We start from the raw sequence: 23,495 nt of genomic DNA, 5'->3' as shown, positions 1-23,495 counted from the left end.
TGTTTTGTTTTTTTGTTTTTTTTTTGTTTTTTTTAAAGTCCATAATTGTTTTTTCTTAAAAATACATCAGCTGCTTCTCGCTGAGGGTCTGACTGCTGCTGTCACCACTGATGGGACAGGCTATGGCAGATTTTCCAGAGGAAAAAATATCTTTGTAATGTTAGGCAATATTCACATTTTATTTTTTGGATACTAATGGTTTACAAAATTCTGATGACCTGTGACAGAGCTGGAATGAATGTGTCGCGTGGATTTATGTCTTGTTACATCAAAGGAGGAATGTGCTCCTCAGACATGGAGACCACAACCCTGGATCAGACCTAAAATCACAGGACAATAAGGGGATGTGCACACGTTGCGGATTGCTGGGCGGAATTTTCCGCGCGGAATCTGCATCTTTTGGCAGAATCCACAGGTCAAAATCCTCGCGTTTTTTATGCGGATTTAGTGTGGATTTGGCCTGCGTTTTTTTACTTATGGATTCTTATAATGGAATGGGTGTAAAAATGCTGCGGAATCTGCACAAAGAATTGACATGCTGCGGAAAAAAACCTGCTGCGGTTCCACACAGATTTTTCCGCAGCATGTGCACAGCGGGTTTTTTTTTCTCCATAGAATAACATTGTACTGTAAATCCCTTGCGGATCCGCAGGAAATCTGCAGCGTGTGCACAGACCCTAAAACCTCACCCTCCTTATCTATGAACTTTCCCAATATTTATGGCTACCACTGTTTATCACTCTCCCATATTGATAGTTCTGCTTCCCTTGTCTTATTACTGCCAGTACTGTTCTGTATAATATGTGACTCTTCACATGTTGTGTCTCACTCATGCTGGCATAATAATCAGATGAGTGCAATCCTTTGCATATTGGCCTGCACTCGGAGCAATGTTCTTCTATCAGGCCGGGCAGATCAGTGGGGTTTTCTCATCTGGACTCGCTTGCAATGTGACTGAACTCAGATGGGTCTGAGCAGAAAATATTGGATGCCATCCGGCCCCTCAGTGCGACATTTATAAAGATACAATTCTGTAATATGGAAAGCGAAAATGGTTCTGTAAAAATTAATAGATCATGATTAACAAAAACTGGTTTAGCACAATAATGAGAAGTGAGAACAAATCCTCCCTGTGAAGATCTGATGTTGTGGGTTGTAATAATCACCTAGGCAGGTTACCGATGCAACTATTTTTATTCCATAAATCCAGGGTTGTACAACAAATCCATGTAGATGGCCAACATGTAATGTCCTCAGTCCACAATTTCCCCATCTGACATCTCCAAAACTCCATAGTCCATGTGGTTCTTTAAATGATGGTCCATCTTCTGGCGGCAGCGGTCGGTGTCCGGTACCTTCTGCTGAGCCTCTAGTCTAGTCCATAAACACATGCAGCAGTCCCAGAGTGACGCGTAAAAAGCAGTGCAGCGATTGGCAGGGAAGACGCAAGCGTATGTCCGGTGCTCAGCTTTCTCTGCTCTGCACGTGTGCGGTATTCACAGTCACGGAGTGCACAGCACCTGTGGAGAAACAGGGTTAGTGGGTGCTCTTGTCCACTGGCCCAGCTGTCATTAGCAAGACTGCATGGACCAAGGCTCATACCACTGAACCCCCGCTCTGTTTGTGGGAAGAACACTACACAGACAACGCAGGGTAAGGGTAAAATAGTGTGGCCAAGCTTTACTGAACCACAACACCCACTAGTAAACAGAACAATTCCAGCACTTTCCCCAAGATGGTGGACATTACAAGGTCTCACCGGGATGCTAGTGGATGTTATGTCAGAGCTCTCAGGGCTGCTATTCCACCTGTGATAACACAGAAGAGAGGTCACAACAGGCGTAGGGAGATAACCGAAAGCAGTCCTGTGTTCTTTCAGCCGGGTCTGACATACCCTCAGCTGGGATCCTGAAGAGTTTCTTGTCCGTTGAGTGTTTAGCAGAATGTATGGCTGGTGGCTGTTTGTGATGAGATGAGACCCCGTCTCTCTGTCTCAGGGTCTTTTTATACCTCAGGCAGGTAAGCTATTTTTAGAATTACCCAGTTTCCTTCAGTACACCCTCACAACCTTTCCCTATCTACATTCAAAGTCAACAAACTGATTCCAGAATATAAACAAACATCAGATAAGCACACACTATGTTACATGATATATCATTGTGCAAGTCGGTCTTCTTGACCCACAAGAATCCACACTTAAATCCACAAGCCAAATATACAAAGTCAATTCCTCCAGGCCTGCAAAAACATAGCCATCTGGGCAATTAAGATATACTCTGGTTTCTTCACAGCACCTTTCTCGGTTTCTGCCATGGGGCGCAAGGCACCTTTATCTCCCGCGGTCCCGCTGTAGACAGCGAACGCAGCCTGCCGCAGCGCCGATGCTCGGTGGATGGAGCGCGTTGCTCACAGCTGTGCGCTGCTGCTGGTTATCGCCAAACTGACTGCTGCAGCCCACGCTTTTCCTTTTATCTTACCCCGCCACCCCGGATCATGAGGTTGGTCCGGCTCCTCATTACTGCCCCATGCAACATGGGAGTCAGCCTCAACAGTTCCGGACCAGGCTCGGTACAGGTACCCACAGCTCGGTCTTCGTCCTTACAACAGCACCACCACCAGCAGTGTCACCGAGCATCTCCACCCCGTCCCATGGAAGTGTTCAGCTCTCCATCACCCAAACCCTATAGAGAAAGAGTAAATACACTACCCGCCCACTGGCCCTGGTCCTGAATAACAGCATTTACAAATAAATAGCTTTGGAAACGCTGCATCTATTGGAGAAAAACTGTTAAAAAAGTGATGGTGGTGGCTGTTGTGCAGTACATGGTTCCCATCCACCACTAATTTTTCATGCGGGGCCATCCCTGTCCAGCACTCACATTTTGCAGCCAAAATCAGGTGTGCACTGCGCAACGCCATCAGTGGCAAGGTACAGATAACTACCAATACGTGGAACAATGAGCACGGGCAGGGACGTTACGGCGCAGGAGCTGTGGATAGTGATTAAAAAGACCGATGAATGGTTGGGGCTGCTGAACATAAGTCTTGGCCTGGTGGTGTGTGATAATGTGTGAAATCTGATAGCAGCTCTAGGCCTAGCCTGTTTGATGTACATCCCTTGCCTGCCACATGTGTTAAATTTAGTTCTGCAAATCTTTATTAAAAATTACCCATATGTTAGAGCTGCTGCAGAAATTGTAGGACGTCTGTGCACACTTATGGCGCTCACACCCTGCAGCTTCTCGCCTCTCTGCCCTGCAGCGTCACTTCTGCCTTCTTGCTCAGCGCCTCATATGCAACATATCAACAAGGTGGAAGTCAAGAGTTGAATACGCTGTAGACACTGCGAGCAGAAGCAAGCAATAATGGAGTTTCAACTGCAGCACGCATGGGTGAGTCGCTCTGTGGAACAACACCACTTCACCATCATGTAGTGAACACAACAGGGTGGCCCTCAGTCGCTCACGAGCATCACTGGAGCATGGCATGAAGGATATAGGACACAGACCAAACACCTCCCACAGAGTAACAGCTTACTCTAATGTCCTATAAATGACTGCCCTATTCCTGATCTAAGGATCTGGCCTTTTAGGTGAGATGAATCTGTGCTGCACTTTATGTACATGCTCAGTATTGAGGCAGTGCTGTGGGGTCAGGAGTCAGGGAAATGTCCTATAAATGTCTGTCCTGTTCCTGATCTAATGATCTGGGCTTTTAGGTGAGATGAATCTGTGCTGCACTTTATGCACATGATCAGTAGTGAGGCAGTGCTGTGGGGTCAGGAGTCAGGGAAATGTCCTATAAATGTCTGTTCTATTCCTGATCTAATGATCTGGACTTTTAGGTGAGATGAATCTGTGCTGCACTTTATGTACATGCTCAGTATTGAGGCAGAGCTGTGGGGTCAGGAATCAGGGAACTGTCCTATAAATGTCTGTCCTGTTCCTGATCTAATGATCTGGGCTTTTAGGTGAGATGAATCTGTGCTGCACTTTATGTATATGATCAATAGTGAGGCAGTGCTGTTGGGTCAAGAGTCAGGGAAATGTCCTATAAATGTCTGTTCTGTTCCTGATCCAATGATCTGGGCTTTTAGGTGAGATGAATCTGTGCTGCACTTTATGTACAGGCTCAGGAGTGAGGCAGTGCTGTGGGGTCAGTAGTCAGGGAAATGTCCTATAAATGTCCTATAAATGACTGTCCTGTTCCTGACCTAATGATCTGGGCTTTTAGGTGAGATGAATCTGTGGTGCACTTTTTGTACATGCTCAGTAGTGACCAGTTCTGTAGGATCAGGAGTCAGGGAAATGTCCTATAAATGTCTGTCCTATTTCTGATCTAATGATCTGGGCTTTTAGCTGAGATGAATCTGTGCTGCACTTTATGTACAGGCTCAGGAGTGAGGCAGTGCTGTGGGGTAAGGAGTCAGGGAAATGTCCTATAAATGTCTGTCCTATTCCTGAACTAATGATCTGGGCTTTTAGGTGAGATGAATCTGTGCTGCACTTTATGCACGTGCTCAGTAGTGACCAGTTCTGTAGGATCAGGAGTCAGGGAAATGTCCTATAAATGTCTGTCCTATTCCTGAACTAATGATCTGGGCTTTTAGGTGAGATGAATCTGTGCTGCACTTTTTGTACATGCTCAGTAGTGACCAGTTCTGTAGGATCAGGAGTCAGGGAAATGTCCTATAAATGTCTGTCCTATTCCTGAACTAATGATCTGGGCTTTTAGGTGAGATGAATCTGTGCTGCACTTTATGTACAGGCTCAGTAGTGAGGCAGTGCTGTGGTGTCAGAAGTCAGGGAAATGTTCTATAAATGTCTGTCCTGTTCCTGATCTAATGATCTGGGCTTTTAGCTGAGATGAATCTGTGCTGCACGTTATGTACATGCTCAGTAGTGACCAGTTCTGTAGGATCAGGAGACGGGGAAATGTCCTATAAAAGTCTGTCCTATTCCTGATCTAATGATCTGGGCTTTTAGCTGAGATGAATCTGTGCTGCACTTTATGTACAGGCTCAGTACTGACCAGTGCTGTGGGATCAGGAGTCAGGAAATATCCTATAAATGTCTGTTCTATTCCTGATCTAATGATCTTGGCTTTTAGCTGAGATGAATCTGTGCTGCACTTTATGTACATGCTCAGTAGTGAGGCTGTGCTGTGGGGTCAGAAGTCAGGAAATATCCTATAAATGTCTGTTCTATTCCTGATCTAATGATCTGGGCTTTTAGTTGAGATGAATCTGTGGTGCACTTTATGTACATGCTCAGTAGTGACCAGTTCTGTAGGATCAGGAGTCAGTGAAATGTCCTATAAATGTCTGTCCTATTCCTGGTCTAATGATCTGGGCTTTTAGCTGAGATGAATCTGTGCTGCACTTTATGTACAGGCTCAGTAGTGACCAGTGCTGTGGGATCAGGAGTCAGGGAAATGTCCTATAAATGTCTTTCCTGTTTCTGATCTAAGGTTCTGGGCTTTTAGGTGAGCTGAATCTGTGCTGCACTTTATGTACAGGCTCAGTAGTGAGGCAGTGCTGTGGGGTCAGGAGTCAGGGAAATGTCCTATAAATGTCTGTCCTATTCCTGATCTAAGGTTCTGGGCTTTTAACTGAGATGAATCTGTGCTGCACTTTATGTACATGCTCAGTAGTGAGGTAGAGCTGTGGGTTCAGAAGTGAGGGACATGTTCTATAAATGTCTGTTCTATTCCTGATCTAATGATCTGGGCTTTTAGGTGAGATGAATCTGTGCTGCACTTTATGTACATTCTCAGTAGTGAGACAGTGCTGTGGGATCAGGAGTCAGGGAAATGTGTTATGATCGCCTAAGATGGTAGCAGGCTTGGTCACCACAGGAGAATCAGCAAAGAAGCTCCTAGAGAGGGCATCTGCCTTGACATTCTTAGTTCCAGGAAGAAAAGAGACCACAAAATCAAAACGTGTAAAACACAAGGCCCACCTAGCCTGTCTAGGGGTCAAGCGTTTAGCCGACTCTAAGTAAATCAAATTCTTGTGGTCAGTGAGGACCACAACTTGATGTTTAGCTCCCTCCAACCAATGTCTCCACTCCTCAAACGCCCATTTCATGGCCAACAGTTCCCGATTCCCCACATCATAGTTACGTTCAGATGGAGAGAACTTTCGGGAAAAGAAAGCACAGGGATTCATTTTAGATGTTACAGGATCCTTTTGGGACAAAACAGCTCCTGCACCAATCTCAGAAGCATCCACCTCTACCTGGAACGGGAGTGAGACATCAGGTTGCCGCAAAACCGGGGCGGAGGTAAATCTCCGCTTCAGCTCCTGAAAGAAAGCAACAGCCTCCGGAGACCAATTCAACACATCAGCACCCTTCTTAGTCAGATCAGTCAATGGCTTGGCAATACTAGAAAATTTTGCTATAAATTTCCGATAAAAATTAGCAAAACCTAAAAACTTCTGGAGGGCCTTCAAAGAAGTGGGCTGAACTCAATCATAAATGGCCTGTACCTTGGCCGGATCCATTTCAATAGTTGACGGAGACAAAATAAATCCGAAAAATGAAATCCTCCAAAAAGGCATTTCGATCCTTTGACATACAGAGAATTCTCCCTCAAGATCCGGAACACAGTCCGAATATGTTCCACATGAGAATCCCAATCCTTGGAGAAGATCAAAATATCATCCAGATAGATAATCAAAAATGTATCCACAAAGTCTCGGAAAATATCGTTCATGAAGCACTGGAAGACAGAAGGGGCATTAGTGAGCCCAAAAGGCATCACCAGGTACTCAAAATGTCCCTCCGGAGTATTAAACGCCGTCTTCCATTCATCCCCCTGCTTAATGCGGATAAGATTATACGCCCCACTGAGGTCAAGCTTGGTAAACCAGCAAGCACCACTAACTCTAGAGAATAGATCCGAAATCAGGGGTAACTGATACTGATATTTAATAGTAATTTTGTTGAGGGCACGATAATCAATACAAGGCCTTAAAGAACCATCCTTTTTGGCCACAAAAAAAAACCGGCACCTAAGGGTGAAGAGGATGGTCTAATATGACCCTTCTCCAACGCCTCCTTAATATAGGACCGCATAGCCTCGTACTCGGGTACAGATAAATTGAAGAGCCGACCCTTGGGAAATTTACACCCCGGGCTCAGTTCAATTGCACAGTCATAACTCCTATGAGGAGGCAAGGACGCAGACTCATTCTCACTAAATACATCATAAAAGTCCGCCAAATAGTCAGGAACATCATGCGACTGAGGAGAGGTGGAAAAAACCGGAGCCTCACTAAAGGCACACCGACAACCCCAACTCACCACAGACACAGATTTCCAATCCAAAACTGGATTATGAATTTGCAACCAGGGAAACCCCAGAACAACGGCATCATGCAGACCATGCAACACCAAAAATCTGCAATTTTCTTGATGGTCTGGGGCGACCCACATGACCACCTGGGTCCAAAACTGAGGTTTATTTTTCGCCAAAGGAGTAGCATCAATCCCCCTCAAAGGGATAGGCGTCTGCAGAGGTGTCATCGGAAATCCACAACGTTTAGTAAAATCCAAGTCCATTAGGTTTAGCGCTGCTCCCGAATCCACAAAAGCCTTGGCGGAAAATGTGGACAGGGAGCAGATCAGAGTAATTGCCAGAAGAAACTTAGGTTGAACACCACCAACAGAAAACGTGTGTGCAAAGCGTTTCTCTCGTTTAGGACAGACAGAAATAATATGCGAGGCATCTCCACAGAAAAAACACAGCTTATTACGCCTTCTGAACTCCTGACGTTGCGCCTTAGACAAAACTCTATCACATTGCATAGGTTCAGATGTCTGTTCAACCAGTGGCAACACCTCTCGTGCAATCCTGCGTTCAAGTAAACGCCGATCAACCTGAATGGCTAATGACATAGAATCGTCCAGACCAGAGGGAACAGGAAATCCCACCATAGTATCTTTTACAGCTTCCGACAAACCCTTCCGAAAGAGAGCAGCCAAGGCATTATCATTCCAGGTAGTAAGGACCGCCCACTTTCGGAACTTTTGACAGTACAACTCTGCAGAATCTCGACCCTGGTTCAATGCCAACAGGGTCTTTTCAGCCTGATCAATAGCATTAGGTTCGTCATACAACAACCCCAAGGCTTGAAAGAATGCGTTCACATTAGTCAGAATAGGATCATCTGGTTTCAAAGAAAACGCCCAATCCTGGGGATTGCCACGCAGCAAAGAGATGACAATTTTAACCTGCTGCGCGGAGCTCCCTGACGAGTTAGGCTTCAAGGCAAAAAATAATTTACAATTATTTTTGAAACTCAAAAATTTAGATCGATCCCCAAAAAATACATCAGGTATAGGGATCTTTGGTTCAACAGCATGCGAACGAGCAAGATAGGCGGAAATTCCCCGCACTTCCGCAGCGAGCTGCTCCACACGATCAGATAATTGCTTTATCTCCATTGAGAGAAAAAAAATTCCCCCTACGGCCTCAGAGATATAGAGGAAAGAATATACACACTTTTTTTTTTTTTTAAACCCAATTCTTTCCTGCTATTGAGTACCCTAGGATCTGCGGTATGGCGGGTGATTCTGTTCTGATTGAGTCACCGCAGGAGGCAAAAACAGAAATGCAAGCTAAGTCCAGAAAACCAGAGAGGTTGGCAGGTATCGGATTGCAGACCCCGGAACCTATCAACACAACTAGCAGTAGCCGTGGGGGGTTCCTACGATGCCCTAGACCCCTCGATCACAGCCGGAGGACTAGATAGCCTAAAGACAGAAAGGGAAATCTAAACTGCCCCAGAGCAGACCCCAAAGCAAAAGGCAGCCCCCCACATATAATGACGGTGAAGCAAGAAGAAAGAACACAACACAGACAGAAAGATAGACTGAGCAAAGACGGGGCCCAAGCTAACTAGATAGGAAAGGACAGGAAGGCTGCTGTCTGCAATCCGTGAAAAACCCTATGAAAATAAGAGCCAACAGACTGACAGTGAAAAAGGCCCTGAAGACGCTAGGCTTCAAAAAGACTATGTCAGTACTCAGGAATATTCTGAAGACAGAGCAACCGGCAAAAGGAGATTCAGCTCACCCCAGCATGGAATGGCAGAACCCAGAAAAGCAAGGCAAAAAACAAAACACAAATGCAAAAAGGCAAAGCAGAAAACTTAGCTTTAGAGGAGCAGGAATCAGACTGGTGTCCTAGAAGTCCACAGAGAAATCACCCGCAGGGCAGAAGGGCGTCGGCAGCCTTATATCCAGTCCGTGACTCCACTCAGCCAGTCATCATCATTAGGCTTAGGTGCCTGATAATCAGGCTCACTACCTTCCCTCACCAGAATAGGGAGTTCACCAGACCTCAGTGACGAAGGGGAAAATGAACTCACAACAGAAATGTCCTATAAATGTCTGTCCTGTTCCTGATCTAAGGATCTGGGCTTTTAGGTGAGATGAATCTGTGCTGCACTTTATGTACAGGCTCAGTAGTGAGGCAGTGCTGTGGGGTCAGGAGTCAGGGAAATGTCCTATAAATGTCTGTTCTATTCCTGATCTAATGATCTGGGCTTTTAGATGACATGAATCTGTGCTGCACTTTATGTACAGGCTCAGTAGTGAGGCAGTGCTGTGGGGTCAGGAGTCAGGGAAATGTCCTATAAATGTCTGTTCTATTCCTGATCTAATGATCTGGGCTTTTAGGTGAGATGAATCTGTGCTGTGCTTTATGTACAGGCTCAGTAGTGAGGCAGTGCTGTGGGTTCAGAAGTCAGGGAAAAGTTCTATAAATGTCTGTTCTGTTCCTGATCTAATGATCTGGGCTTTTAGGTGAGATGAATCTGTGCTGCACTTTATGTACAGGCTCAGTAGTGTGGCAGTGTTGTGGGGTCAGGAGTCAGGAAGTATCCTATAAATGTCTGTTCTATTCCTGATCTAATGATCTGGGCTTTTACATGACATGAATCTGTGCTGCACTTTATGTACAGGCTCAGTAGTGAGGCAGTGCTGTGGGATCAGGAGTCAGGGAAAAGTTCTATAAATGTCTGTTCTGTTCCTGATCTAATGATCTGGGCTTTTAGGTGAGATGAATCTGTGCTGCACTTTATGTACAGGCTCAGTAGTGTGGCAGTGTTGTGGGGTCAGGAGTCAGGAAGTATCCTATAAATGTCTGTTCTATTCCTGATCTAATGATCTGGGCTTTTACATGACATGAATCTGTGCTGCACTTTATGTACAGGCTCAGTAGTGAGGCCGTGCTGTGGGGTCAGGAGTCAGGGAAATGTCCTATAAATGTCTGTCCTGTTCCTGATCTAATGATCTGGGCTTTTAGCTGAGATGAATCTGTGATGCACTTTATGTACAGGCTCAGGAGTTAGGCATGGCTGTGGGGTCAGGAGTCAGGGAAATGTCCTATAAATGTCTGTTCTGTTCCTGATCTAGTGATCTGGGCTTTTAGCTGAGATGAATCTGTGCTGCACTTTATGTACAGGCTCAGGAGTGAGGCATGGCTGTGGGGTCAGGAGTCAGGGAAATGTCCTATAAATGTCTGTCCTGTTCCTGATCTAATGATCTGGGCTTTTAGGTGAGATGAATCTGTGCTGCACTTAATGTACATGCTCAGTATTGAGGCAGTGCTGTGGGGTCAGAAGTCAGGAAATATCCTATAAATGTCTGTCCTGTTCCTGATCTAAGGATCTGGGCTTTTAGGTGAGATGAATCTGTGCTGCACGTTATGTAAATGCTCAGTAGTGAGGCAGTGCTGTGGGATCAGGAGTCAGGGAAATGACCTATGTCTGCCCTGTTCCTGATCTAATGATCTGGGCTTTAGGTGAGATGAATCTGTGGTGCACTTTATGTACATGCTCAGTAGTGACCAGTTCTGTAGGATCAGGAGTCAGGGAAATGTCCTATAAATGTCTGTTCTATTCCTGATCTAATGATCTGGGCTTTTAGCTGAGATGAATCTGTGCTGCACGTTATGTACAGGCTCTGTAGTGAGGCAGTGCTGTGGGATCAGGAGTCAGGGAAATATCCTATAAATGTCTGTCCTGTTCCTGATCTGATGATCTGGGCTTTTAGCTGAGATGAATGTGTGCTGCACTTTATGTACATGCTCAGTAGCGAGGCAGTGCTGTGGAATCAGGAGTCAGGGAAATGTCCTATAAATGTCTGTTCCTGATCTAATGATCTTGGATTTTAGGTGAGATGAATCTATGCTGCAGTTTATATACATGCTCAGTAGTGAGGCAGTGCTGTGGGATCAGAAGTCAGGGAAATGACCTATAAATGTCTGTTCTGTTCTTGATTCTAATGATCTGGGCTTTTAGCTTAGATGAATCTGTGCTGCACTTTATGTACACGCAGGGCTGCCACTACGAATTTCAGGCCTCATGCTGGCAAAATTTTTGGGGCCCCCTTGAGACTCCGCCCAGGCTCCATCCCAGCCCCTCCCTCCACCCCTTCAACTGTCCGCAATCCCACCGCTCTCTCTTGGAAAAATTCCACTTCTCACCAATTACACATTAACAGTTCAAATCTCAAGATCACACACATAGCCAGCAGCTTTTGTTTTGGCAAAAGATTTTTTAAATCTGCCACCACGACAAGGTAGACTGTTTTGGTCAGGCCCTACTCTGCTTTAAACTATTAAACATTTGTTATAATATCCAATGCAATTTAGGTACAGTATATTTTTAATTTATTTTTCAATTTTTAAAATGACCAATAATATCACATCCAAAGGGACAAATTCCACCGCACCATGTCCAGACCACATATTACCACCACATAGTGACCTATAATACCACATACAAGGAACAAATACAACCACACCATGACCAGACCACATATTACCACTACAGTGACATAATAATAGCACATACAAAGGAAAAATACCACTGCACCATGCCCAGACCACATATTACCACCACATGGTAACTGAATACTACAATACTGATCATTAATAAAAAAAAACCCATAATACTATCACCATAAGTGCCATTATACACAGGAGATCTGTACTTAGTATGCAATGTCTGTGTACAGGTAATACAGTGATCACCAGTGACATTATGCACAGGACCTCTGTATATAGTGCCAGTGTACAGGTAATACAGTGATCACCGGTGACATTATGCACAGGACCTCTGTATATAGTGCCAGTGTACAGGTAACACAGTGATCACTGGTGACATTGTACACAGGAACTCTGTATATAGTGTATAGTGTCAGTGCACAGGTAATATAGTGATCACTGGTGACATTATACAAAGCCACTCTGTGTATTGTGTCAGTGTACAGGTAACACACTGACTCACCAGTGACGTCTCTAGGTGAAGTCCTTCAGCTTTGCTTTTCATCCTTCATCCAGCACAGACCACCATCATGTCTTCCAGCCAGGGCTCGTCTCTGCAGGAAATAACACCGTTATCTAGAGCTCCACTTGCAGAACACATTTCTTAATTTTTCCCAACTTCTACAATACACCAGATGAAGAAACAAAGGCGACATAGTGTCGCTCTGCACAGTAAAAGGACCTTCCCCCATTTAAAACAGTATTCTCAAAAAAATAAAATAAATACATCACTGCAGTAATAATATCCCTTATTTATCCCCTATGGTAATAATATCCCCCATCCTGGCCCCCGTGTGTCTCATTCCTGGCTCCAGCCATATTTTCTCTCATCCTGCCCTAATGAGTATCCATTCTGCCCCCGTATGATCTCCTGATCCTTCATCATATCCATCCTGCTGCATGATCCTGCCCCCTGTGTCTCGCATCCTACCCCCTCCTGTGTCTCACATTCTGCCCACTCTTGTGTCTCACTGTCACATTCATCCCCTCCTGAGTCTTACTGTCACATTCTGCCCCGTGCCTCACATTCTGCCCCCTCCTGTGTCTCACTGTCACATTCTGCCCCCTCTGTTATGAATGAGTCACCGAGGAGAAAAAAGCAAAACAAGCTAAGTCACAGAAAACCAGAGAGGTTGGTAACTATGCAGATTGCAGATCTCTGATCCTACCACACAACTAGCAGCAGCCGTGGAGCGTACCTACGATGTTCCTAGACGCTTCGTCACAGCCGGAGGACTAAATAAGCCTGAAGCATGAAAAGGGGAAAACTAACTGCCCCAGAGCAGACCCCAAAGGAATAGATAGCCCCCACACATGTATTGACAGTGAAACAAGATGAAGGCACAAACACAGGCAGGAAAATAGGCTGAGCAAACGATGGGGCCCAAACTAACTAGAAAGGAAAGGAAAGGAAAGACACTGCAACCTGCAAAAAACCCTACAAAAATAATGTCCAACACTTCTGATAGCAAAATTAACCCTGAAGTCACTAGACTTCTCCCACTATATCAGCACTCTGAAATATTCTGAGACAGAGCAAAAAGAGACCAAACTAGTAAGGGACAAAAAGCAAATTGGCAAAATACTGATAAATAAGAGTGGAAATTCAGCACAGTCCCCATCCGGGGCTGGCTGACCACACAAAAAACTGAATAGACCAACATAATCAAGTGTGAACATTAGTAGAAAAACTTAGCTTTAGATGACTGGAACAGAGCTGAAAACCAAGAGCTGACAAGCCAGAAGGAATTACCAGCAACTGAATAGGGCGTTGGCTGTCTTAAATCCAATCTGAGACTCCTGAGGTCCAATCGTCATCCTCATTCTCAGGTGGCAGATCTCCACTGATCAAATCAGCCTCACTACCTCCTGTTACCACCAGAGGGAGTCTGGAAGGAGAACTCACAACTGGTGAACCAGAGAATGAACTCCCAACAGTACCCCCCCTTGAGGAGGGGTCACCGAACCCTCATCCACGCCACCAGGCCGATCAGGATGGGCCCGGTGAAAAGCACGAACCAATCTATTGGCATGAATATCGGAGGCAGAGACCCAAGAATTATCCTCCTGACCATAACCCTTCCATTTGACCAAACCCAGGAGTCTCTGTCTAACCAAACGAGAATCCAATATTTTCTCTACCTCATATTCCACATTGCCTTCAACCAACACAGGGTCAGGAGGTGCTGCCATAGGAACCACTGGCTCAACAAACCTCTTCAACAGAGATTTGTGAAATACGTTATGGATCTTGAACGTAACTGGAAGAGCCAATCGAAACGAAACAGGATTAAGAATTTCCAAAATCTTATAAGGACCAATAAATCTTGGCTTAAATTTAGGAGATGCAACCTTCATAGGAATATTCTTAGACGACAACCAAACCATATCACCCAGTTTAAACCGGGGACCAATGGTCCTAAGCCGGTTGGAAAATCGCTGGGCCTTTTCCTGAGAGAGTGACAACTTATCCACCACTTGGTCCCATATCTGCTGCATTCTCTTAACCACAGTGTCCACACCTGGGCAGGACGAAGATTCCACTTGCCCTGAAGAGAATCAAGGATGAAACCCAAAATTACAGAAAAAGGGTGACATCAAAGTGGCAGAACTAGCTCTATTGTTCAGTGCGAATTCGGCCAAGGGCAAAAATGAGACCCAATCATCCTGATCAGCAGATATAAAACATCTCAAATAAGACTCCAAGGTCTGTTTTTTTTTCTCTCAGTCTGTCCATTGGTCTGGGGATGAAACGTGGAGGAGAAGGATAACTGAATTCCCAGATTGGAACAAAAGGCTTTCCAGAATCTGGAAAAGAACTGGACTCCTCTGTCGGACACAATGTTCTCAGGAATCCCATGTAACCGAACCACCTGTTGTAAAAACAAGGGCACCAACTCAGCGGAAGATGGCAACTTTGGGAGTGGTACAAGATGAACCACCTTCAAAAATCTATCACAAATCACCCAGATAACAGTCATTCTCTGAGAGACAGGAAGATCAGAAATAAAATCCATTGAGGAGAGCTAACTAAGCCTAAAGCAAGAAAGGGGAAATCTAAACTGCCCCGGAGCAGACACCAAAGTAATAAATAGCCCCCAAACATATATTGTCGGTGAGACAGGATGAAAACACAAATGCAGGCAGAAAAATAGACTGAGCAAATGATGGGCCCACACTGACTAGACAGGACAGGAAAGGAAAGACACTGTCTGCAATCACGCAAAAAACCCTGCAAAAAGTCCAACACGTCTGATGCACAAAAACACCGAAGTCGCACGACTTCGCCCCCACTATATCAGCACTCTGGTATATTCTGAAAGCAAATCAAAAAGAGACCAATATGACAGGGGACAAAACAAACTGGCACATGCAGTAACATATGGGCGGTGATTCAGCACAGCCCCAGCTGGAGCTGGAGCTGGCTGACCCGCACAAAGCAGAGATAGACAAAACCAGATCAAATGCAAACAGAATAGCAAATGAACCACTTAGCTGAGCATGCAGGGAAAGAGCAGGAGACATCAGACCTCAGGAGGCACAGGAAGAAAATAAATCACCAGCAGGGATAGAGGGAGTCAGCTGTCTTAAATCCCAATCAGAAACCCCAGATCTCCAATCGTCTTCCTCATTATCAGGTGGCAAGCCTCTGTCAATCAGATCAGCTCCACTACCCCCAGTAACCACCAGAGGGAGCCCAGAATGAGAACTCTCAATCTGACCAGCTCCACTATCTTCAGTAATCACCAGAGGGAAGCCAGAGAGAGAATTCACAACATGGTACCATGAGGATGTGTGTTGATTACAGGCGAATTAACAGTATTACACATAAGGACGCCTACCCATTACCTAGAATTGAAGAATCATTAGCTGCACTGAGAATTGCTAACTATTTTTCTACCCTGGATCTCACCAGTGGGTATTGGCAGGTTCCTGTGACAGAGGCGGACAAAGAGAAGAGAGTGTTTACAACACCAATGGGCCTGCGAGTTTAACTACATGCCGTTCGGGCTCAGTACTGCCCCAGGGACATTTCAATGGCTAACGGAATGCTGCCTAGGACATAAAAATTACGAAACTGTCCTGCTGCACCTGGATGACATCATTGTCTTCTCTAAAACCTATGAAGACCACTTGGAGCACCTGGGTGAGGTGTTCGAGGCCCTGTCTAACTTTGGCTTGAAAGTGAAGCCGTCCAAATGCCACCATTTGAAATCCAAGGTGCAGTACCTAAGCCATGTGGTGAGTGCGGAAGGAGTGGCACCAGACCCTGACAAAGTCACCTTTATCCAGGATTGGAAGAAACCCAGCAATATTCGTAAAGTACGACAGTTCCTTGGGCTGATAGGCTACTACCGGAGATTCATCAAGAGCTTCACCAAAATAGCAGCCCCTCTGCAAGACTTGCTAGTGGGACAATCCAAAAAAGCCAAGAACAAGAATCTTCAGTTTGAATGGAATAACAAACTGGAAGACTCCTTCACGCGGTTGAAGGTGGCTCTCACGGGAGATGAAGTACTGGCCTATCCTGGCTATGACCAACCATTTGTACTCTACACAGACGCCAGCAAAGTGGGATTGGGAGCAGTGCTCTCACAGGTGCAGAACGGCAGACAAAGAGTGATTGCCTAAACCTGCAGGAAGCTTCATCCCACACTGAAAGGAACCCTGACAACTATAGTTCCTTTAAGCTGGAATTCCTCGCCATTGTCTGGGCAGTGACAGATCACTTCAAGCACTACCTAGCTTCCTCAAAGTTTACTATCTACACGGACAATAATCCGCTAACCCACCTGGAAACGGCAAAATTGGGTGCACTGGAGCAGCGATGGATGGCCCAGCTGTCCAACTATGAGTTCACCATCAAGTATTGAGCGGGGCAGAAAAATGCCAATGCGCATGCGTTGTCTAGGATGTCCAATCCACCCGAGGGGGAAGAAGACCTAGAAGAGCTCGAAGAAGTTGAGTTACCAACCTTCCACCGTCCAGCTGCGGCCCAACGCTCCCAAGGAGTCAGAACTAAGCGCTACATCATGCAACAGGCCACGTTTAGTCCATTGCCTGGGCAGAGAAGCAGGATGGCGATCCGGCAGTCTGCCTGGTAAAGGAGTTCCTGACGCAGGCTGATTCACACCCTGGCCCAGACGCTCCACAGGACACATGGCAGTTATGGAAAGAAAAAGGCAAGCTGTTCATCTATGAGGGTAAGCTGTGTTGGAGGAGCATCAACTCACGAACCCATGAGCTATTTTGGCAAGTTGTGGTTCCGAGGAGGGATGCACCTATGGGTCTGGAAGCATATCATAATGGAGCTGGTCATTTCAGTTGGAAAAAGTTGGAGGTCCTGCTCCAGGAAATATCTTACTGGATCGGCACGCGAGGCGCCATCGAGAGGTGGTGTCGAGAGTGTGGTCCGCGCAATTTGCGAAGAAAGGACCGCAAAAACCTGCGAGCCTTATTGCAACCAGTCATTAAATAGCAGCCATTGGAGCTAGTGACATTAGGCCACGTGAAATTGACACCCAGCAGGTTGGGCTACACATACGCTCTAACCATTGTCGATCACTACTCCAGGTTTCTGGTCATTGTGCCTGTTAAGGATCAAACAGCGAGAACAGCAGCCAAAGCATTTCAGAAGTACTTTTGTCGACCGTACGGCTACCCCAAACGAGTGCTCACTGATCAGGGCCCCGCTTTTGAAGCAGAAGTGTTCAAGGAGTTTTGTAACCTGTACGGCTGCAAGAAGATCAGGATGACGCCCTACAATCCACAGACAAATGGCATGTGTGAGAAGATGAACCAGGTGGTAATTGACCTATTGAAGACTTTGCCCCTGGAAGAGCGGAATCTATGGCCGGAAAAGGTGCCGGATCTGGTGGATCTATACAACCATGTCCCAGGAAACTCCACCAATTGCAGCCCAGCCTCTCTGATGAGACCAAGACCTGGTAAGTTACCCATTGATTTGGATATGGGAGTTCTGACACCTGAGACAACATCTCCACACACAGACTGGGATACAGAGTGGCAGCAGCAATACCTCAAAGTGCAAGATTCTGTAGAACGAAGCTTGTCTCAAGCAAGACAGAAGCAAAAAAGAAACTATAATCAGCACGCCCCTGCAATTCCCTTGTCACCGGGAGAACAGGTCCTCAAGATAAAGTAAGATGCACAAATTAAATGACCAATGGGAGGCTGAACCCTACACCGTCCTGCCTTTAAGTTTCGATAATACCAAAGTCTGCCTCATATGTAAAGATGGGGGAGAAACCTCAGTGGTAGTGTCAAGGGATCATCTAAAGCCATGCCCTGACCAACTAAAGGAAGGAATGGAAGATCAAGACATTCTTCAGCCCATGGAAGAAGAGGAGAAGAAGATCAGCACAGTACTCGGAGAGTTCCCTTCAAATTGGACACGAGTGAATCAGGCAATAGTTGTGCCTGTCTTGCTCTTTCCACAGCCAGTAGAGCCAGAAGGAGAAACCACTCAGGACCAACCTGAAGACTAGCAAGCTCTGGCAGCGGACGCCACCCCAGCAGAGGAGCAACAGAATTTGACCCTCGCTAGCGGAAAATCTGTCATGCCCATGGTGAGCATCAGTAATAGTAGAAAGTCGGGTATACCTGTCCTACATAGAGTCACCAGTAGCGTAGCTGAAAAAGAACGCACTATACCAGTGGTAGCAAGCACAGTGAATCAGAGTAGGTCACCAGCAATACCAGTGCTACTCAGGTCTACATGTAGTACCCAAGGTCAAACTCCTATCAGGTTTTGTATGTAAGTAGATCATGCAAATAAGATACGTGAATGTGTAATGTAAATATGTAATCTAAATAAGTAACCGTTAAGCATATGTGCCTACAGAGACTCTGTAAGAACTTTTGAGCTATTCTATTTGACTTGCTTTAATGGACGATGGGTCACTGGACTCATTGTGACCAAAACACTACTTGAAAATAGTTAACAATATGCTTCACGAATAACCAAGGGACAACGACGCATGGACTAATCATCAACAAGACTATTTTTGAGCTTAGTTTTTGTAGTTTTTGTGTTTGAGACGCTGTAAATGTTTATTATGTTTCACATCTTGTAATGATAACACTTAGTTAAAATTGGTTAAAACTAAAAGAGAAAGAGCGCAATAGGGTCTTACCCAAGTAAAATGGATATAAATCAAGCTATTATACTCACCAATAACAGGAGAGTTTCAGGCACAACGGAATAGAGGTCAAGCTGCTGCACATCCAAATGGCCACTCAGTGACCATAAATCATTAGATTTACAAAGAAAGAATTTTTGGATTTAAACGTGCGCTGCTAGACAAACGACTCCTTGCAGATAATATACTTATATACTTTTAATTCCCAACGCGTTTCGAAGTTAACACTTCTTCCTCAGGGGATGATATGTACCAACATATCAGGTACATATCATCCCCTGAGGAAGAAGTGTTAACTTCGAAACGCGTTGGGAATTAAAAGTATATAAGTATATTATCTGCAAGGAGTCGTTTGTCTAGCAGCGCACGTTTAAATCCAAAAATTCTTTCTTTGTAAATGTAACACTTAGTTAAAATTAGCACACGGGACTATGGAAACAAAGGGGAATATGGCACTCCAGAAATCCGGTTGCCACAGTGGCCTTGCCTCCCTCCCAGGGGGTGATGACTTGCCTGGAAGCAGAGAAGAGTTCCCTGGTCAGGTAACTACAACACACACTTTCCCTACTCCAGACCAGAAGAGGGAGCTCTAAACCCTGTTATGGGGGCGCTTCCATGAAGTTTCTGGGCTGGAGGAGGGTGAGAGAGTCAGAGTCTGAGAGTGAGAGAAGCCTATACACAGTCCTGCACCTCCATTATCCCCATCTTTGATCTAACAATTGCCCTGGAGACTAGCTCCACCTGTGGGGAGCAGAACCATCTCTGCTGCATTGCCATTATACCCAGCGGTCTGAACTGCAGCGTCGGCCTACACCTAAGTTGCCAAACACCACAGGTGGCATCACGAACTTATGCCCACATAAACTTTATTCCTCATAAAACCTTATTTCACTGGACACTAGGGCCACAGACCGGGTCCCCGTTACTGTGACACTTCCCCTTTAAGTACCGACCCGGTACCGCATATCCCACGGCCCTAGGGGTGCTCCAATTGCATGGGCTCATGTGCAGCAAACAGAAGTGTTGTGAAATACAAAGTACATTAAAATGTAAGTTTTATAATATAATGAATAAATGAACACGCTGGGCCGAACTGGTATTCAGGCTGGACACTAAAGGTGTTTAGTGGTTGTAAAAAGTTATCACTAATTTTTAGTTGGGAGGGCCTGACCCCTAGGACTCCCACCAATCGTCAGAAGAGGGTGGTCCTGAAGTCCAAGTGTGAATGGAGCAATAGTCAAGCGTGTGCACTCTCTCTCCATTCATTGCCTATGTGACTGCAGAAAAGAGGCAAGCCCTGTACTCCGCTGACTGTGGTTGTCTGTGCTCGACCACCTCTCCATTCACACTTGAGATTCAGGATCTCCAATTCTGGCAATCAATGGGGATCCCAGTGGTCTGCCACCTACTGATCTACCAGTAGGTGAAAAATTGTGACAATGTTTTTACAACTAGAATACCTTTTTAAGGGAATGCAACGATTAAAGCTGCATAAGGTTTGGCGCCCAAGACTTGCGACCACCACAAGTCTAGATATTGATCAGATAGCAGTAATATTTTGTATTATTAGATAATTGAATATATGGGGCTTGTATTTGGACACTGTGCCACTTAAAGAAGTTACTCAGGATTTTTTTTTTTTACTACAGACCTAAAAAGTAAACGGCAACTAGATGCTAACTAACTGCCTGTTCTACACGGTGCCAGCTCAGTGCTGTTGTGGCACCTCTGAGGGTCCAGTCGCCACAGAAGTCCTGCACCTCATTCAGAGGTGTGGTATCCTACTCTCAGGTAAGGTGGGAGCACTACCCAGGACTCTAACATTCGCACCCAACACACACCAGTTCAGTCAGGGCATCTGGGTGTACCATTGGGGAGGAAGGCCTCATCCCAGGCTGGATAGGAAAGGGTGTTGGGGAGTGAGTGGGAAAGGTAGGGAAAAGGGGAGGAGCTTACGAGGTGAAAGTGAGTGAACAGTGACAGTTAGTGGGTAGAGTTAGTGTTGAGGTAAAAAGATTGTTCAGGAAAGATTCAGTCAGTCAGTCCGAGTGGAGTGAGAGGAGTGGGGGCTGACAGAGTCTGAGGAGAGTTGGTGACGGGACAGCAGAGGAGAAGGATAAGAGTAGGAAGAGCTACAGAGAGAGTCGTGAGGAAGATCTGAAGGAAGCTCCTGGGAAAACAGAAGGGGTCCTTGAGGCACGGGTAGCGCGGAAGCCATCCGTGGGGCCCGTATCCAGAAGTGGAAGGACCAGGTCACAGTGGGGGAGCCGGCCCCTAAGTCTAGTGGAGAATAACCAGGCTCAGCTAGTATGCCGGAGGCTGAGGTAGCTGTTAGTGCTTCAGCCGCAACCACATTCATTCCCTAAAAAGGCAGCCAGATAGGAGCTAGGGGACTCCGAGAACGTCGCCCGACAAGGTCCAAGGCTGCTGGCTTGGGGACACTGTGAAGGCGCAGGGCAAAAGAGGTAAAGATCAGAGTAGTGAGATGGCCAGGAAAGGTGGACATCAAAGAGAGTCCTGGAAAAGTGCTTCCCAATCTACCTGGGAGTTTGCTGGGCCCCTCACCTGGAGGACACATTGCCAAGCGGGTAACAATGTATACAAGAACAGTGAGTAAACCTTTGAAACTGCACCCCGCTGTGTCCCTTATGTCATTTGCGTCTCACCTGACATGCTCCTCACGCACCACCACAGCCACCATCTTAACTGATAACACCTTAACTGCCCTGGGACAAAGCTCTACCTGTGGAGAGATATAACATCTTGGCTGGATTACCACCGGTTACAGAGGATCTGGTCTGCAGCGCTGGTCACCCCTGACCAGAAACCACAGGTGGCATCACGACAAACATCCCTTACAAACTACCCCTTTCACCATCATCATTTTTCATCTACCCCATCATCATCACCATTTAATAATTTTACTGGACACCAAAGGTCACGGACCGGGTCACTGCTGCCGTGACATCCCCTTTAAGAACTGACCGGCATGGTACTGAGTAACCTAAGGCCCTGTGTGGTGCTCCAACTGGCGTCACGAACAGGATTTTGGAGCCCGGCAAAGCTGGGTACTAGTTCGTAGCTCGGCAAAGCTAGGCACTAGGAGCCCGGCAAAGCTGGGTACTGTGTGTCAGAGACTTCATTGTACTGTGTGCCAGAGACTTTAATATATTGTGAGTTAGAGACTTTATAATAATAGTAATGATAATCTTTATTTATATAGCGCCAACATATTCCGCAGCGCTTTACAATTTAACAGTTTCAAAACACAAGTCATAAGTAACAATGTTAACAATACAATAATTAAAGCAAAATAAGATGACCCTGCTCGTGAGAGCTTACAAACTACAATGAGGTGGGGGAGATACAAGGTACAAGTGTGTATTTACAATGGTGTATTTACAATGATGGTCCAGCCATCTTGAGGGAGTGAGGGATGGATGCAGATAGCCCATTCACAACACATGCACACTTACACATAGAATGACTTTGATTAGTGAATGTGATAGGCCGCTCTGAACAAATGTGTTTTGAGGGAGCGCCTGAAACTTTGCAAATTGTGGATAGTCCTAATTTCTTGGGGTAGAGCATTCCAGAGGATTGGCACAGCATGGGAGAAGTCTTGGAGTCGGGAGTGGGAGGTATGAATTAGTGCAGAGGTTAGACAAAAGTCGTTTGCAGAGCGCAGCAGTCAGTTAGGCCGATAGACAGAAATGAGGGAGGAGATGTAGGGGGGTGCTGCACTGTGGAGAGCTTAGTGGGTGAGATCAAGTACTTTGAATTGGATCCTATAATGAATGGGCAGCCAATGTAAGGACTGGCGAAGAGCGGACGTGTCCGAGTACCGATTAGCCAGATAGATGACCCTGGCTGTTGCATTAAGTATGGACAGGAGAGGGGAAAATCGAGTAGCGGGGAGGCCAATTAATAGAGCGTTGCAGTAGTCCAGGCGGGAGTGGATCAATGCTACAGTGAGGGTTTTTGTTGTTTCCATGGTGAGAAAAGGGCGGATTCTAGAAATGTTCTTTAAATGTAAGCGGCAAGAGCGGGCAAGAGATTGTATATGGTATGTGAAGGAGAGATTGGTGTCAAACATAACACCCAGACAGCGCGCCTGCTGTCGGGGTGTTATTGTGGTGCCACCCACGGAGAGGGAAATGTCAGATTTAGGGAGGTTAGTAGACGGCGGGAGCAGAAGTTCAGTTTTGGAGAGGTTGAGTTTCAGATAGAGAGCGGACATGATGTTGGAGACTGCGGACAGTCACTGGCTTTCTGTAGTACAGCAGGGGTAAGGTCGGGGGATAACGTATATAGTTGTGCATCATCAGCATAAAGATGGTACTGAAAGCCATATCTGATGATGGTCTGTCCAATTGGGGCCGTGTAGAGAGAGAAGAGAAGGGGGCCAAGGACTAAGCCCTGAGGTACCCATAAAGCGAGATGAAGAGGAGATGATGTGGAGCCAGAGAACAAAACACTGAAGGAGCGGTCAGA

General features: G+C 45.9%; 1 long non-coding RNA gene across 4 annotated transcripts in view; it reads right to left on the bottom strand.

Moving 5' to 3' along the window:
* Window positions 1-1,175: 1,175 nt before the first annotated feature.
* Window positions 1,176-23,495, bottom strand: part of LOC141088007 (uncharacterized) — a 100,309-nt gene continuing 77,989 nt past the window's right edge. For 3 of the 4 annotated variants that reach the window (XR_012231817.1, XR_012231818.1, XR_012231820.1), the window contains exons 3-4: window positions 12,302-12,392; window positions 1,176-1,520 (exon numbers count right to left, since the gene is read on the bottom strand). This is a non-coding gene — a long non-coding RNA (uncharacterized lncRNA). Of the gene's footprint in view, window positions 1,521-1,759; window positions 1,809-12,301; window positions 12,393-23,495 lie in introns of all 4 variants that reach the window. The other variant, XR_012231819.1, reaches the window with a different exon arrangement.

This window comes from Dendrobates tinctorius, unplaced genomic scaffold (genome assembly GCF_039654945.1).
Source record: "Dendrobates tinctorius isolate UK_male_01 unplaced genomic scaffold, ASM3965494v1 ptg000007l, whole genome shotgun sequence".
NCBI classification, from domain to species: domain Eukaryota; kingdom Metazoa; phylum Chordata; class Amphibia; order Anura; family Dendrobatidae; genus Dendrobates; species Dendrobates tinctorius.
Note: the sequence above shows the minus strand (reverse complement) of the source record. Positions and strands in the feature narration are given on the sequence as shown.